Source organism: Octopus bimaculoides, chromosome 1, assembly GCF_001194135.2.
Source record: "Octopus bimaculoides isolate UCB-OBI-ISO-001 chromosome 1, ASM119413v2, whole genome shotgun sequence".
NCBI lineage: Eukaryota > Metazoa > Mollusca > Cephalopoda > Octopoda > Octopodidae > Octopus > Octopus bimaculoides.
This window is the reverse complement of record NC_068981.1, coordinates 168555409-168572499: the sequence shown is the minus strand read 5'-3', so window position 1 is coordinate 168572499 and position 17091 is coordinate 168555409. Positions and strand designations below refer to the sequence as shown.

The 17091-nt window shown below is 37.8% G+C and overlaps 1 protein-coding gene across 2 annotated transcripts in view; it reads left to right on the top strand.

Moving 5' to 3' along the window:
• Window positions 1-17091, top strand: part of LOC106883282 (serine-rich adhesin for platelets) — a 76501-nt gene that overhangs the window by 1050 nt on the left and 58360 nt on the right. The gene's annotated exons all lie outside the window — the stretch shown is intronic.

Below are 17091 nucleotides of genomic sequence, written 5' to 3'. Positions count from 1 at the left end.
ATATATATATATATATATATATATATATATATATGCGTATGTGTATCGAGATTGTCAAACTTGAGCTTTCTCTTGTAAACCTGGACTTGTTCAGTTCAGCCTTCAAATGTTTTTAGGGAGAATAAAAGCATTATTTATATTTAGTTTTGGATTCATTATATCATTTTCCTTTTTGCACACTCAACGAGGCTATTTAGTAAACGAGCACATCGACTGTACTGCATCTCCATAGGTATTATTAATTTTGTCGGCTTCCGGAAGGTTAAAACGAAAAGTTAGGATTAGAACTCAGTTAAGTTGATACACAACTAAGATACCATAGAGTAATCTTCTCTGACATTCTTATTTAACACTACTATCCTTTCCTTCCTGTTTTCTACCATTGGTAGAAATACGTTTATAGAGTTTTGCCTTTCACTCTGCCGGTATCGATAAAATAAACTACTAGTTAAGTACTGAAGTCAATTTTAACTAATTGTGCCCGCCCCTCCGAAATCAGTGGCCAAGTGCCAATGTCGAAATCATTTAAGATTTTTTTTTTTTTTAATCATTAAGTAGTATTGCTCCTTTCGTAGTAGTAGTAGTAGTAGTAGTAGTAGTAATTAACCGAATCGTTTCTTTCCTTCTTTCTTTCAAAATAGCAGTAATTTATCGCCGCTTATTGATTTCTGAATAATATTTTGCGAATATTCCGAGAAAAATTTGACATATATCATGTACATTATTTTATCTCGTGTATATATTTAGTGTCGTTTTCTTGTTTAACCTCAGATGAGCCCTAATCGAACATATCTGTAGTCGAATCCATTTCACCTCTGATCATCCCTTTTTTTTTTCTTTTTCTTTCTTAACCATAGTGTAGCTTAGAATATATTAACCAATATGTCATTCGTTCTTTTTCTTTTTGTTAAGATTGTAAGGTTTGATTTGTGAGTAATTAAAAAAATTTTCTAGCAGGTCAAGCGACTTTGCTGAGGATCCCTCATGCATGAGCGATTGTATGTGTGTGTATAATTTGTTCTCGTGTTTTCGCAGTAAGTAATTTAAACACGAATAGACAGTGTATAGTAGTTGTTACATGGCTTATTTACAATTTGACAGGTAAAATTAGCCTCTTGTTTCGTTTGGGGCTGTTGCTGTGGCAACATATCCTTTCGGGGTACAACTAAAATTAGTTCTAGATTGATTTGGGCTGACTGTCACATGACTTCCATACACCTTGTCTATAACATTTAAGCTTTGGATATATCGTCAAAATGGTACATGTTATGAGAAATACGCTACTTTAACACTTGATTACTTATAATCTTCGCCGTACGTTATAATATAGAGAGTGTAGTAGATATTAATAACGTCAAGCTACAGGAACGTATCACAGACAGTACTTCATGTAATCCCCACTAGTGTGTGTTTGTGTGTGTATATAGAGAAAGATATATATACACACATAGTACTTCCGTAAGGTTTATCATACAAAGACGTACAAGTGCTCAGCACACTAGTGTATAGAGACCACTGTGCTTTACGTTCAACACTAGTAAGTACAGTCGACTAGACAGGACTGGCTGTTCGAAACCCTTTACGTATTTGTCATTTTGGTTTCCACTTGCGTGCGTGTGTATTGTGTGTGTCTGTGTGTAGCGAAAGTCATGAATACGTACACCCGGTGTTTAGGGTTAGGGTATGTGTATGTATATATATATATATATATATACACACACGCGTGCGCGCATTGTGTATCTATGGGTGTGTATGCTTACAAAAGGCGTTGGCTTTTATAACCAGCTGATTACATGTAGTTCTTTGGACATTGCAGTCGAAAACTGATGTCTTTCTATTCTCCAAATTATGTTGGTAATTTATTCGTATTTTTACTACATTTGAAGATTCTACGTTCTTGTGTAACTTCTAGGGAAATATTTAAGGTCTAAATTATAAACAAGTTGTCTTTCATTGTGAGGAAAAGCTGTAGAGCGAAACAAGCTGACTAGATTAGCCGTTCTCTTGGAGAAAACGGTGAACGTCCTCGTTCCCGTTCGTTCTGCCCAAATGAGCCAACGAATGGAGTTTGTACACAGTCTGTTTGACATGCGACATAAGAGCAGTCAATCTCCTTCGGATTTCACCCGACTGGCAATTGTCTCTGCTCGATCGGGGAGAACTGTTGCTACTCCCAACATCAGCTATCCTCTTAGCGAGGGCCTTTTTGAAGCAAACAGAAAAGAAAACATTTTTATTGTGTCCTTAATAGGCCATCTTTGTTTAAAATAAATAAAGAAAGAAAGAAAAGAATATGTATCGTCGTCGGGTTCGGAGTATATGCCTGCCCCTTTAAATCTGTTAGATACAGTAGCCAAACCATACCCTCTAATATGGGAGGGTGACATTTCACAAAATGACTCGATATTAGCAGACTGCTTTTGATCATGTCTACTTGATCAGACTGACCCGGGACTCAACAACAACTATACTCTTGTTTTGCAGTACATATTTGTTCAAAGTTGATGATTTCACATCAATACTGCAAATTTCTTGACTTGCTTTGTGTATGTGTCTTGTGTGAGCCAAAGGTGTGCCTCGAGTTGGAAACTGCCAAGATGCTTAGAAGACTTCCTGGAGTTTTAATACTCTGTGCTGGTGCATGTTTTTTTGTTGTTTTTTTTGTGGCAAAGTGCAAAGCATTCAGTCATCTGTTTAAAAACAATTTTGACGCTCATTTCACACACACACATATACAAACTTATATATAATCTTTTAGAGAGCTAATGGTTCACCATAAGCCTTAATTAGTGCGCTTTGTATTAAATTTTTTAAATGGTTGAAAATAGCTGTCTTAATGTAATCAGCTGAGTACATGTGACAAGGCAATCACTTTGAATTACAAACAGTATCCATCTTACATTATAATGTGTCTGAACATTCTGTACACACTTGTACTCTTAATGTAACACTTTGGTTGGCCTATGTCTTGTGAATGACATTTGATGTATGGAAATTCATTTATATATGAGCGTGTGTGTATGTATACACATGTGTCTGCATTGACACCACATGAACAGCAGTAACATTTGTCTTGCATATAACTGTCCCTCGGTTTCACAGTTCAATGTGCAAAGGGTCAGTGGAATAAAAAGTACCTTATCTGAAGACTAGTGAAGAGTTGGCATCAGGAAGGTTATCTGAATTAATGACAGAATGAAATGTCAACTTTGAGGAATAAATAAACTCTCCAAGGTGCCAGTGTAGCTGTGTGGTTAAGAAGCTTGTTTCTAATCATATTGTCTCGTGTTCAGTCCCACTGTGTGGTACCTTGGACAAGTGCTTGCTTCTTTAGCCCCAGGCCAATCAAAGCCTTGTGAGTGGATTTGCTAGATGGAAACCGAATGAAGCTCATCACATGTATGTGTGTGTGTTAAAAAAAAGGGTAAAGTTTCCTTCTTGAGTCATACCGACTCATAAGGGTTGGTTTCCATTGAGTATATATTCCTCACCTGGACGGGACACTGGCCTGTCGCTAGATTACTCATTTTTGTTAGCTGAGTGGACTGGAGCAACATGAAATGAAGTGTTTTGCTCAAGAACACAACTCGTCACCTGGTCCAGGAATCGAAACCACTATCTTACGATCATGAGTCCAACACCCTGACCACTAAGTCATGTGCCTCTACTGTGTGTGTGTGTGTGTGTGTCTTTGTATTGATATTACATGATGGCTGTAAATGAGCATCACTGTCATATAAGTGTGGTTTTCTATTTTCAGTCTTCCGTGAAATATATGTCTGTCCATGGTAAATATTACCTTGTTTATAAACAGCTGAGGGTTAGCAACAGGAAGGGCAGCCAGCCACGTAAAACCTCTGCTTCAACAAATTATTCTAACTCATGCAAGCATGGGGAAGTGGGTGTTAAATGTTGATGATACTATATGCATTAAATATTCTTTTTCCCTATTTGTGCATTTAAATGCTTATGCATGTCCGAAGTACAAGTGTGATTGCCACTTGCTCTAATTTTGATGATGAGAGATATGCATCCACATAGTAAATAGGAGTGGAACCTGTAGTTGCAGACTACTTGAATAGAATCCTGAGTGCTAGAACAACTTATTACAAGGTGGTCTGACAGTCTCATGATTCCACCAGTCAGTTGTCATAATCAGTATTTTAGAGAATTTTTTGTAGTTTATGGCAATCAGTGGAAATTTTATTTATAGTTTGTGAAAAACAATGAGTGGTGTTGCATAATGTATCTATTCTGGCAACTCCTTCAATCATTATTATAAACCTTCTCTAACAATAGACAAATCTTAATTTACAAACCAATATTTTAATCACATCCCTTCATTAATCCATGCCCATCTGTGGCTATAATGCTATGCTCTTTCAAACTAGTTGCCTTAATATTACTTCTACTTTAATCTGCACATTTCACCAATTTCTATTCTGTCAACAGCTCCATGTCACTTTCCACACCTTTTACAAAGCTCCTTTCTTCTTAAGAGTTGCATTTCTCTGGAAGATCTTCTCTACCTAGATTTCTCCCCCACTGTTGATCTTCAATAGTTCAAACTGACCTCTAACCATATTAACTTCACCCAACTCTGAACCAATGGTAGTCTTTAAAAACTCAACATGCTAGAAATAGCAGCCAGTTCCCCCCAATTTACTACTACCTTTGCAGTGAAAAGAAAGATACTTCAGATAATGTAATCTCCGATTTCATGACCTTTTCTTGGTGATGGTGAGAAGAAGGGATAATGCTTCCTCAGATGGAGGCCTTACTCAAATGTTTACAATAAAGTAGACTCTACTAAAGCTACGAGCCCTCAGTGATGGTGTTAAATTAGGTGATGGATTAAGTGTACCACCACCATCAAAGACTGGGAGCAATCCATCCAGTAAGCTTCCATGTACTTTCCTTCTACCAAATTTCACCTCCAAGGCTTTGGTTACCCTGAGATGAGGGTACAAGACTCATAGTCAAGTTATTGCAAAAGTAAGACTGAATCCAGTGCCATGTAGCTGGGAAATGAATGTCTTAGCCATACAGCCATTTTCTTTTGCTTTTGCTTTTGATAGTGAAAGGATGATGCTATTTAGTTTCAGTTCAATCCAGATCAAACTGACTTATGGTAAAAAGTATTCCAGCATGACCATCTTGCAAATAAAACCACATTACTCTAAATGCCTTATGGTATGTTATTTTATGATTTGGCTACTGTTTCTGACAGATCAACCACTCCTCTAGAAGCTCCTTCATTAACTTTTAAACAGTATAATTACCATCTAATGATGATGATGATAATATGGCAGTCAACTATGTTTGAAATATTCAAACATAGCTGACTGAATTTCAAGCTGCTGGCTGCTAAAATCCTTGAGCAAAGCCTTTAAGAATTTGACAGTTAAATGAAGTCAGCAAGGTATTATTAATTTGACAAAAATTAACAAGTTTGCATGACTTTGGCTGACTTAAAATAAGCCACTACTATATTCATTTACAACTGAACTCTTTTTTTTTTTTTCTTCTATTGTTTAATATTGTCATTGTTCAGCCTCAGATCAGACCTATAATCAAAAGCATTCCAGCCATGGCCATTTTGTTTTGTTTGGTTTTTTTTAATAGGGTGGGAGTAGGCATAGTTTATCTTTTACTTGTTTCAATCATTAGTCTACAGCCACACAGGAGCACTGCCTTAAAGAATTTTAGTTGAGTGAATTGACCCCAGTACTTATTTTTTGAAAGCCTGGTCCTTATTCTGTTTCTCTTTTTGCCAAACTGCTAAGTTATGGGGATGTTATGTGGTCTAGTGGTTAGGATTCCTGGCTTGCACCCAGGCGGCGCGGGTTCGATTCCCGGTGTAGGAACGTTAATTATTTACATGGCGGTGCATCAGCATGGCTGCAGCTCTAAGCTCAAACTATAAACAAACAAACACCAACACCAATTACCAAATGGTCGGAGGGGGCACAGACACAAAGGCTCACACATGACAGGTTTCTTTCAGTTTCTGTCTTCTATAATCCACTCTCAAGGCTTTGGTCCAGCTTCAGTCCCAGTGGATGCCCTTCCTAATGCCAACCACTTTTCAGAGTGTACTGGGCACATTTTCACAGCACCGGCATGGGTGCTTTTACATGGCACTGGTACAAATGCCCTTTATCTGGCATCAGCATCTACATGCCTGCAAGATAAGGAACACTCAGCTGGAGCGGGATGCAAGAGACATGCCTGTATGCAAGGACAACCACAATTTTACTTAGCTTGACATGTCTTCTCAAGCACAGCAAACTGCCAGGTATCTCAATCCGCTTGACATCCCCTCTGTGAGGTCCAACATCAAAATCTTTTCTCACCACTTCATCCTACATCTTCCTAGGTCTACTCCTTCCACATATGGAAGGGGTAGATGCAAAACGACATGAGACAGAGTAACATATGCATAAGAAATTGCGGGAGGTGCATCTCTGGCACCTGTGCCCAGTATCGCCTTTCCGGCACTTGTGCCCGCGGCATGTGTAAGGACTTTCGAGCGAGATCGTTGCCTGTGCCACTGAACTGGCTCTTGTGCGGGTGGCACATAAAATACACCATTTTGAGCATGGCCGTTGCCAGTACCGCCTGACTGGCCTTCGTGCCGGTGGCACGTAAAAGCACCTACAACACTCTCGGAGTGGTTGGCATTAGGAAAGGCATCCAGCTTTTTGAAACTCTGCCAAATCAGATTGGAGCCTGGTGTAGCCATCTGGTTTCACCAGTCCTCAGTCAAATCATCCAACCCATGCTAGCATGGAAAGCGGACGTTAAACGACGATGATGATGATGATGACAGGTATACAAATTATGTTAAATTACTATTTTGGTATTCTGGCTTAAAAAATTGTTTAGGTGGATTTTTTTTTTTTGTTTTTTGCTTATTTTGTCAAGGATATATTTAAATAGTCATGAATAGAATTCCTTTGATCATAAACCTATTCAATTTCACATGATATACATCTACATGCTGGGACAAAGGAAACAAAAACATCATCAACAAACTGAGCCTTTTAATTGCTTCTTCATGTTTGTCTAACATCTCTACATTTCATTTGTGTACATGTATCTGTTTGAGCATAATTAAGTACAGAAAGTATTTTAAGGATAAATGAATGAGAATTTTACTCGTGTGTGTGTGTGTGTGTGTGTGAGCACATACAAACACTTTCACATGAATTGTGTGCCCCAGCATGGCTGCAGTCTAATGATTGAAACAAGTAAAATATAAGATGTATACTTAAGCGTCTCACTCCCTGTAAAGCATACTTCATCAATGACCATTCTACATTGTTCCTGTTAGTTTTGAATTGTCATTGATGTTTCCATAACTACTTTTTCCCCCCTCTGTGAAGAGGTGGTCCATATTAGTCTAGCCTCTATCCTTTGATGTATCCAGAATGATAGGCCTCTATCAGGAGATTATGCTCTACTGACATAGTTCTCAAGGTCATCGAGACCCCCAAACCACCACACAACAATAAGGACTGAACACACCCACAGTGGATATAAGAACTGGATATACACACCCACCCTATGGTGGATGTGTATTATCATTTTATTGACCAGACTATCAGATACTGTTATACATTGCTAGTCAAATTGCACTTAGCATTGTTTTAGTTTTTGAACGATGCCATCCTACTGGTTAGGTGAGTAAGCCAGCATTCCTCCTGATCAGAAGGGTATTCTGTCATAGGGTTACCTATCTACAGCTGAGTGGACTGGAATTATGTGAAATGAAGTGTTTTGCTCAAGAACACAATGCTCTCCCCAGTCTGGGAATTGAACTCAGGATCTAGCAATTGTGAGTGCAGTAACCTAACCACAAGGCCATGTGCCTTCACATTTATGTATATTATACCAAACTAAAAAATGAAACTCTGATGAGTGAAGTATGATCCTCTAACTCACACTGATTCTACCTGAAGATTAGGTGAAGGTACAAGTATCTGTGGAATAATCAGCCACTTAAATTATGATTTAGTAAGTCAGTCAATTCAGTTGGTTAACAGCTGAAATGATATACTCATCATCAAAATTGCTGGCAGTTCCATTTACATTTATACTCCTCATCATCATTTGACCTCTGTCTTCCATGTTGACATAGATTGGACAGTTCAACAAGATCTGACAAACCAGTGGGCTGCATCAGGCGTTAATGCTTTGGTATAGTTTCTACAGAATGTACTTGGTGCTTTTTTACATGACACCAGCACTAGTAAAGTCACCAAGTAACTTGCAGGACAAGACCTCCTTCACTGAGTGGTGGTATTGTATTGAGGGAGCTGGCATATGATAAAGGGACAAGAGGTGTCTCAGCTGGAAAGAGAGAAAAAATGGTAATGAGGTATCAGGGTATACACTGAAGGCACACGAAGGTGGATGTAAGAGAGACTGAGAATTGGGAAGAGTGGATGGGTAAATTCATGAGAGTGAAAGGAGAATCACAGATGGTTAGAGATAGGGGTAGAAGTGAATGCAGTGGATGGCAAACACAGATAGAGGTATGATAAAAGGTGAATATCAGTTCGAGGGGGAATGTGAAGAAAATCGTAGTGGTTCTGAAAGAAAGAGTGATAAGTGGCAGTACAAAAAGGAAGGATGGAGAGAAGCAGTATAATGAAAACTAGGAAGAATGTGAGAGAAGAATACACAGTGACAGAGATGGAAGTTAAAGATACACAGGGGTGAATGTAGTGAGGGACAAAGGTGATGGGAGGCATCGATGGTGTTCATGGTAAAAGAGCATTCAATGGAAAATAAAGTGATAATGAATGATATTGAGAATGCAGGGTAGGTAACAAATGGAAGTGCTTCCAAGGAAAAGGATAGTTGGTAGCACAAAAGGAAGATGAAATATATACAGTTCTGCTCTAATATAATTACAGTTGCTTACTAATTAGTGCTGTAATTATATTTATGTCCACTTTTTCCATTCTGCCTTGGATTGGACAAAATGTCATGAAGCAATATTCTGTGTTTAGCTTCCCTTCCTGTTGTTAACCCTTACCTATTTCTCAAGTAAGGTAGTTTTATTCCAGTGGTCTTCACATCACAATACTACCAATCTGCAGTTTGTATTGTTGACAGGAGGTATAAATGTCATACCTAATTATCCAAAAGGTGTCTGAGAAGACACAGAGACAAATACATGCACACAGGCATAAACACTATACATGTTGGTGTGTGTGTGTGTATACACACACACACACACACACACACACACACACACACACACTTCAATGATTGGACTGTAGCCATGCTGGGGTACCATCATGAAGGGTTTAGTTAAATAAATCAATCCCAGTACTTTTTTTTTCTAAGTGTGGTACTTATTTTATCAGTCTTTTACCAAACCACTAACTTACGAGAATGTAAACAAACCAACATTGGTTGTCAAGTGATGGAAATGGACACCCACACACACACACATATGATGGGATTTAACACCATTTCCATCTACCAATTAGCCTCACAGGGTATTGATCAATCTAAGGCTATAGTAAAAGACATTTGCCCAAGATCTACACAATGGGATGGAACCTGAAGCCATCTGAATATGAAACATTTCACCAACTTCACAACCATGTCTCCACCTAATATATGAATGTGAGTGTGTGTGTGTTTACTGTATTTAATTCTCAGTCTACATCCTCTATCTTCTACATATTTATGGTTCTCTTCATATTGCTAATAGAGCTAGTTTTGATATTTATTTCTTTATTGCCCACAGGAGGCTAAACATAGAGGGGACAAACAGTTTAAGTCAATTACATCGACCCCAGTGTGTAACTGGTACTTAATTTATCGACCCCGAAAGGATGAAAGGCAAAGTCGACCTCCGTGGAATTTGAACTCAGAACGTAACGGCAGACGAAATACCACTAAACATTTTGCCCGGCGTGCTAACGATTCTGCCAACTCGCCGCCCTGAGCTAGTTTTAATATTGAGCACCTCTCCATTCCATAGACGGATGTTCATACTGGAACACATTTTGACTTCCGTCCTGTGCAATATTTATTGTAACGATGTTAGGTGGATTCATATCAGCAACAGAAAAGACAAAATTAGGTCACTCCTAATAGTCTTTATAGTGTGTCCCTTTATTTTGGTGTACGAAAGAGAGAACCTGAATACTATATAAACATTGTATAGTTTCTTGTTTCTGGTATGTTTAGGTTTTGCTCTGAATTTATGATAGGATTTTTATCTTTTTTTTTTTTTTTTCTTTGTGCTGTCATTAGGAAGAAATTCGCATGTTTATGTTTTGATAAACAAAGCATACATTCACCCCTGCTGTACATAAATCTCTGGCTAAACCACAAGACCCCTCTCTGCAGAATGAACTGAAGAACATCTCAGTTTTGTCTGGTTACTGCTACCTTATCACAAGTGCCAACTGATGTCAGTCCCACAAAGAGAGCAAGCATCTTAGAGCTGCTTATAAAACAATCTATGAACAACAAGTGCTAATTTTACTCCTTTCCATATCAGTACTTTTTCTGGTGAGTTTGTATAAAATAACTAAGGTTCTGAGACATTGTGTATGTGGATAAGTTGTGAATAGTTTGTATGCAGCTCTAAGCTGCTTCTTCTCTGTAGAATGAATGTGAATCAATACTTCTGATAAGGAAGCAATAATTTGTTCAAACTAGTCGAGCTGTTTTGGGGTTTGTTCCACAGAGAGAGCCCTATGGTTAAATGATAACATTTATTTAAACAGCAAAGTTGAATGTATGGTTTGTTTATCAGATCTATTCCTGTAAACTTATTCTCATAATTCACACTCACACAAGTGCTCTTTCAGTACTTTGTTTTGAATAAGAATATTTATTCCTGACATAATTTATTTCATAATTACAAACAGCCATTGTAATCCATTGCTTAAACATCCCTTCTATACACACGTGTACTAAATGAATACTTAAATTGCAGTTGAATTAAAATTTAAAACTCCTAGTTGGGCCATTAAAGTAATGACCTAAATTAGCTATGTTGGTTTGTTAGATACTGGTTGGTCTGTGTGCTACCGATACCATGTATAAACGAAGCAAAATTCATTGAAATTTAATTGATTAATATCAAAAACAATAATGATAATGGTAAATATGCTAAAATAAAACTGCATGCTTCTTTCCATTGAAGAGCATTGATGTGAAAGAAAAGTTATGAAGATGATGTCATTCATATTGCCATTGTTACATGTGCAGATGTAATACCATCTTTCAGTGTGAATAAAAGTAGGCTAGGTTTTCTGATTGTCCCATATTTCTAAACTATCAAAATAATTTATGCAAGGTATCACCTGTTGCTGACTTCTATTGATTCTTCTAACTGTAGCCCACAACAAAGAAGAAAAGAAGGAAATCAACTCAACTTAGTGACTGAGATGCCAACATTTAGCTTGATTCATTGATTTTGTCAGATATCTCTCAAGCTTTTATAAAACATCTTAAAAGGAAACAGTTGCTCAGCTCTTTCTTGATTGATCTGAACTTGACACTTGATATGCAGTTTTATTCTCTTTTCCCCTCTCTTACGAAAGACCCTGCTTTTCTGAACCAGTTAGCCGCATGCCATCTTCACCCAAGCTCAACTCACTTGTCTCTCATCCTTCTCCTCCTTTTACCTTTTTTCTCATCCCCCCCCCCACACACACACACACATGCACATACACACTAAATATGTCAACTCATTCTTTCACCTCATGCTTCTTTTTTGCAAGCGTTGGCCCACAGATGTTCAACTAAACAGGAACTGCATCTGTCTCAATGGTCTGGATAGAGAAAACCACACTTCCTGAATACTAACACTCCCTGTCTGGTTTATGAAATCATCATCAGTTTACTTCCACTTTCCACACTAGCATTGGTTGGATGGTTTGTCATGGTCCAAGCTTACTTTTGTTTTTAAAATTACTACACTCTTAGATAGGTCTCAGAATCGTGTCATATGTTCCATTTTTGACATGGTTTCTATGGTTGCATGTCCTCCACAACATCATCCATTTAGTGTATACAGGTGCATTTTATTAAGGCTCTAATGATAGAGTTGTCAAATCCTCAACAGAAATAAAGGGTTCTCTCAGCACCACTCATTTGCTAACCAATTTACGGAGTGTACTAATACATTTTATTGTGACACCAACATTAATGAGACTAAAATGTCTTCACTACTGTTCATTGTCTCTTTTCATTCAAGTTCATATGCCACAAGCCGCAAACTATCCTCTTCATCTTCCTGTTATTAAGAGGACAGCTGTAACTCTGGGGTTAAGTTGGCTTTTTAGAAATTCTAAAGATAGATAGAGCTAATGCACAACTCCAGTAGCTATAGCGTTTTGTGACAGACTGATTTTCTCTTGAATGGTATCTAATTTTAAATTATTGCAGATAGTTTTCTCACAAACTCCATTGCTTATACTCTGGATGGGAAAATCTAAATTTATTGTTTAACTCTGGGTCAACAGACATTCCCTTAATGTCCATCCCATCTTTTTTTTTTATACAGCATAATGTAGATGGGATTACATTGTCTAGCATACCATTAATTTAAGATGGTAGAGTATGATTTAAGTAATATTTAGCTACTATTTCTACCAGATCAAGCAACCACATAATGGTCCTTTCATATGGTTGGATAAGCAATCTAAGATAGTGAAATTGAATATCTCCTGCAAATAGGACTGCAAACTATTTTTCTTTTTTTTATGTAGGTCTATATTTTGTCTGTGTCTTTTACCTGAAAGCAGTAGCACATGTGAGACTTGGCTCTTATTTCTAGTAGATCAAGCGATTACATAGAGGCTCTTGCATTGGCTCCTCTGATTATTTTTAGTTAACTTATTACTTCTAGCTGTAGATATATGTATTTTTAACCATAGCAGATGCAACTGTTAACACCAGTGAATGACAAACGGGAAGTAATTACGTTATTGCATAGAATTTGGCACAACTAAATACAAAGGACCCATTCTTGAGCAGGACTTGTTTACAAAACTGTTTCAGTTGTAACAAACAGCTGAATTTTAACATTTCTCTTCTACTTAATGTCACTGTTTAAAGGTGGAGCTAAATGTTAAAAGATATCATTATATCTGAGAGACGCAGGTGTTTGGCTGAATATTTTCCTCAATAACAATGATCAGCAATTTTATTTATTTGTATTTATTTATTTTCAACAGAGGTGAAATTAGCTTTTCTGAATGCATTCTGGACATTAATTCCAAATTTTTTGTCTAATTTTTTGTAATATTTTTTTATTCTTTCACTTGTTTCAGTCATTTGACTGCAGCCATGCTGGAGCACTGCCTTAAAGGGCTTTTTAGTCGTAGAAATTGACCTTAGGACTTATTCTTTGTAAGCCTAGTACTTATTCTATCAGTCTCTTTTGCCAAACCATTAAGTTACGGGGGTGTAAACACATCAACATTGGTTATCAGACAATGATTGGGGGGACAGACACACACAAACAAATTATATATATCATCATCATCATCGTTTAACGTCTGCTTTCCATGCTAGCATGGGTTGGACAATTTGAGGACTGGTGAACCAGATGGCTATACCAGGCTCCAATCTGATTTGGCAGAGTTTCTACAGCTGGATGCCCTTCCTAATGCCAACCACTCCGAGAGTGTAGTGGGTGCTTTTACATGCCACCGACACGAGTGCCTGTCAGGCAGTACTGGCAACGGCCACCCTCAAATGGTGTTTTTACGTGCCACCACAGGAGTCAGTCCAGCAGCACTGGCAATGACCTCGCTCGAATGTTTTGTTCACATGCCACCAGCACAAGTGCCAGTAAGGCGACGCTAGTAATGATCACGCTCATATATATATAATCATGTGATTGGATTGCCATTGACTCTCATGAGTTAATCCACTCTTTGATGTCTTGTTTTTCATCCTACAGCATGTCCCAAAAGCAACTTACTAAGCAGTCACTGACAACCTGGATTACATGTGACCAGTAGTGCTGAAGAATGACCTCTGTGTGTTTGTGCACCTTTGTCTAGACACCAAATGATGGTTGTAAATGAGCATCCTTGTCATACTAGTGAGATTGTTCATTTCCAGTCTTCTGTGAGAAACATGTCTGGCCATGGGGACATATTACCTTGCTTGGAAACAGATTGGGGTTGTTGACAGAAGATAGTCCAACTGTAGAAAATCTGACACAACAAATTTTTCTGACCCATGCAAGATTTGAAAATCATCATTCGATGTTTGTTTTCCATGCAGGCATGGGTTGGATGGTTTGACAAGAGCTGGCTAGCCAGAGAGCTGCCCTGCCTCCATCTGTCTGTTTTGACATGGTTTCTGCAGCTGGATGCCCTTGTTAACACTAACCACTTTACAGAGTGTGCTGGGTGCTTTTTACATGGCATTGGCACAAGTGCTTGTCACATGGCACAAGGACATTAAAATAACGAGGATGATACACATCCACACAAAATACATTAACATGCAAAATGTAATATTGATTTCTACTATATGTACAGGGCCTCAAATTTGGGAGGGCAACACTACAGCTGATTGTATGAACACCTAGTATGTGACGAGGTAGGGGTTAAAGTTTGAATGTAGATTATAAAGCTAAACACTGAAAGGCATTTTGTGTGTTATCCCACATACAAACTATTGAAAACATGTTGACAATGGAAAGGAAACTGAAGACATAAGGTTAAGCAAGCCTTACTGATAAACCAAACCAATTCAACCCATGTTAACCCAGACAAAGAAAAAATACCAAAAGCCATTCAGGAAACTTCTGCATAGTCACTCAACCTGCAAGAGATAGCAACCAAATTTCCCTCAAATGTCACGTTAGATGATGCAATCTTGATACACTATTTCTAAGAGACCTGAGAAAATGAAAAGAAAAAAAAAGAAAAATGGTCACAGCTGGAATATTTTTGATAGTAGTTCTGCTACATGAGAATTCAACAAACAAATGATACACAACAAGCAACAGACAAATGTTTCACTTGGAAACTCAGAAGAAACATGCAATATTCCCCATTGAACAGGTCACTTATCCATTGTGGCGATAACCCCTAGATATATCTGGCACTTGTTTTCAGCTGAGTGGACTGGAAAAATGAGAAATTAAGTGTTTTGCTCAAGAACACAATATATTGCTCAGTCTGAGAATTGAAACTGCAACCTTACAATTATGAGTCCAGTACCTTAGCTACTAGGCCACACACCTTTATTAATAATGGTAGTAATGACAAAATACAAAATTTAATAAGAGGGCTTCTAGAAATCAGATCCAGTTACACCTGTTTACTGCCATATTTAAATGTTATAAACCTATTAAATATAAGAAAATGACAAGTTGAATGAAAACAACAATAAAAAAATATCTACAACCTGCCAATTAGAATGTTCAGATTATTGTACAATTGTGAAAAACTCTTATGAAACTTAACCTTAGACATCCTTGGACAATATATATTATTAATACCTGAATACAGTAGAAGCTGCTTATTGTGATCATTTTGGGATGAACTTTTTCTAATAATGACAACTGGATAAAAAAATATGAGTGGAACCCATTAATTTTGATAATAATAACCAGTTGATAATCTATGATTATAAGAAGCTTCCTCTTTATTTTGATGTTAGACATGGTGTTGATGTCCAGCTCCAGGTCAGCCTTGATGAATCAGACCTATAATCAAAGGTATTTCAGCCATGGCCATCCCAACTTTTTATATCACACCTAAAGATGATTGGGTGTGATTTCAAGTAGATTTGGCTGCTGTTTTTTTTTTTTTTTTGCAACTCAAACAACTGTATTTAAGATGTATACTTCCAATGACATCATTTGGAAAGAAAGAGTAATTTTGTAAGTTGTTTTCTGATTCAAAATTATCATTATATTTCTTACTTAAAAATTATATATAAACTGCATCTGGTGGTGGGACTCTGGTATAAGAGTTTCAGGATTTTGAGGAATGCAGAGCCACCTCTTAGCCACTTTTATTCCCAGGTCATTTCTGACCCAGCATTATAGCACCAGTCAGGGACCCCAGCTATGGGTTACTTAGCTTGCCATGGAATTACCTCTGGAAGGTCACTTACAAAAACTCCCAACAGACCCAGAGCATGAGGCCCTTCAGTTCTTTAGTTGCTCATCTAATGGAAAATGACTTTATATAAATCTTGCATCCTGATAACTACTGAACTTGTCGTACTTGTTGCACCAAGCCAATAAAAGTTTGAAGGATGAGAGAGTGAGACTGGCTCAGCACAAACCTTGCCCATTACAATTATATTCATCATGCTGGTTGTTCAGCAAACCAGAATGCCAACACCATCACACCTTTTTCATAAGTTCATTGGCAATAGGGACAAGTAAAGGATGCTACTAAAAGTCTTCAGTTTTGACCCTGCACCCAGGCAGTCATAGAGTGATTGTTGTTTTCCAGTTGGAGAGCTGTTCAGGCTCCATGTCTGTTCTAGCATGGTTTCTACATTTGGATGCCCCTCCTAATGCCAACCATCAAATAAGTACATACTTAGCTGTTTGCTTATGAAACTTGCTTCCCAGCCATGTGGTCTAAGGTTCAGTTCAACTGTGTGACACCTTGGGCGATTGTCTTCTACTGTAGCCCTGACCTGACCAAAAACCTTGTGGTTGACAGTATCTTGTCATATAAATATATATATAATGTGTGTGTGTGTGTGTGTATACCTTTGATTTGACATCATGTGATGGTTGTTGTGAACAAGTATTGCTGCTATACAAGTGATGTTGTTCGTTTACAGTCTTCCATGAAATCCATGTTTTGCCATGGGAAATATTGCTTTGTTTGGAACAGGAAGGGCATCCACCTGACCATGCAAGTATGAAGAAGTGGATGTTAAATGCTGATGATAATAATATATGTCACAAACTGAACAAAATCAATGAAACTGGGTAACAAAAAATTTCTATAGGCGCAGGAGTGGCTGTGTGGTAAGTAGCTTGCTTACCAACCACATGGTCCCGAGTTCAGTCCCACTGCGTGGCACCTTGGGCAAGTGTCTTCTACTATAGCCTTG